Raw genomic sequence first — 1,918 nt, 5'->3', positions numbered from 1 at the left:
CATCATTCTCAAAAGTATCAGGATTATCATCCTTACTCTTTGATTTTAAATGATCCTTGTTTTCATTACTATATGGATCATTAACTATTTTACCACTTCTAAGGGTAATAACAGATTTTATTTGATCAATTTTTTCATTTTTTAATTCTTGATTTTGATTTTTAGGATTAGGTTGAGGTTGAGATGGAAATTTTCCTTTTTCATGAATATTAAGTGCAGATGCAAATTTTGCAAGAGTTTCTTTCAAATCAGTCATAGATTGACTGTTTTGAATATTGATAGATTCTTGCTTTTGGATAAATGCATGAATTACATCTTCAAAGTTTTTTCTTGGAGGTGTAACATAAGGAATATAACCTTGATGATTTTGGTTATTTTGAAAATATTGTTGTGAGGGTTGTGCATTATTATCATTCCTCCAACTAAAATTAGGATGATTTTTCCATCCAGGATTATATGATGTTGAAAAAGGATCTAGTATTGGTTTTTTATAATTGTTAACATAATTTGCTTGTTCATGGAGACATTCTTTAAATGAAGGTAATGTTGGACAATCTTTTGTAGCATGATCATGTGTATCACATATATGACAAACAATTTCTTGAATACTTTTTAATTGACCACTCTTTTTCATTTCTAATGACTCAATTTTTCTTGCTAAAGATGCAAGTTTAGCTTGAATATCTATATCATCTTTAAGATTATAGATACCACCCCCATTTGTTGAATTATTGATTTTAGTTGTTGGTGGTTCTATTGTGCCTATATTATCCCAATTTTGAGCATTTTCTGCTAATGAATCCAAATACTCCATAGCTTCATTTGGGTTTTTATCTTCAAAAGTTCCATTACACATGAATTCTATCATTTGCCTATCTTTAGGTATTAGACCTTCATAAAAGTGAGAAACTATTCTCCATGTTTCAAAACCATGATGTGGGCATGTATTAAGTAATTCTTTATATCTATCCCAACATTGATAAAATGTTTCTCCTTGTTTTTGAGAAAAAGTAGTAATTTGTCTTTTAAAAGAGTTTGTTCTATGGGAAGGAAAAAACTTTTTGAGAAATTGTTGTTGCATTTCTTCCCATGATCTTATTGAACTTGATCTCAAATTTTGTAGCCATGTTTTAGCTTTATCTTTTAAAGAAAAAGGGAAAAGCTTTAATCGAACTATATCCATGCTACAATTTTGATCATTATAAGTGTTACAAACTTCCTCAAATTCTCTTAGATGTAAATATGGATTTTCAGAATCTAAGCCATGAAAATTTGGTAAAAGTTGAATAATTTGAGGTTTAAAGTTGAAATTAGATGCATCAGGAGGAAAAACTAAACAAGATGGGGCACTAGTTCTAATAGGGTTCATATGGTGCCTAAGTGTTCTTAATTGATCATGTTCTTGATTATTATTATTATTATTGTTATTATTGTTATCATTATCTTGATTATTTGAATTATCATCCATGTTTAAATTATTTTCAGATACTCGAATAAGTCTACCACTTTTTTTTCGACTCCAAATACTCATACAAAAAAAAAAAACACAATACTTATAAATAAAACATAATTAACAAATATAAACTTAATTTATACCTCCCCGGCAACGGCGCCAAAAACTTGCTACTACTTAAATTATAATTCACCCAAGTGTAGGTTGTCTGCAAGTAATATATTTCGTAAGTACGAGATCGATCCACAGAGAGGTTATTTTAAGTTTAAATTTATTAATTTATAGATTACCAAATGCAAGAACGAAGTTTACAAATTATAAATTTTGTCAAGGCTCGAGGATTTATTCTTGGTTTATGCAATATTGTTTAACTAAAAGTAAAACAAAGGAAACCCCCATAAATAATAGTTCCAAGAAGATAAAAATATTTAAACACACACCTAATATAATATACTTCCCACTATA

At 28.4% G+C, this 1,918-nt stretch overlaps 1 non-coding gene across 1 annotated transcript; it reads left to right on the top strand.

Moving 5' to 3' along the window:
- The first annotated feature begins 926 nt into the window (after window positions 1–926).
- LOC140985453 (small nucleolar RNA R71) lies at window positions 927–1,037 on the top strand. The gene has a single exon (XR_012176772.1). It is a non-coding gene; the product is annotated as a small nucleolar RNA R71 (small nucleolar RNA).
- Window positions 1,038–1,918: the final 881 nt, after the last annotated feature.

Source organism: Primulina huaijiensis, chromosome 9 (genome assembly GCF_012295235.1).
Source record: "Primulina huaijiensis isolate GDHJ02 chromosome 9, ASM1229523v2, whole genome shotgun sequence".
Lineage (NCBI taxonomy): Eukaryota > Viridiplantae > Streptophyta > Magnoliopsida > Lamiales > Gesneriaceae > Primulina > Primulina huaijiensis.
The sequence above is the reverse complement of the archived record's forward strand: the minus strand, read 5'-3'. Positions and strand labels throughout refer to the sequence as shown.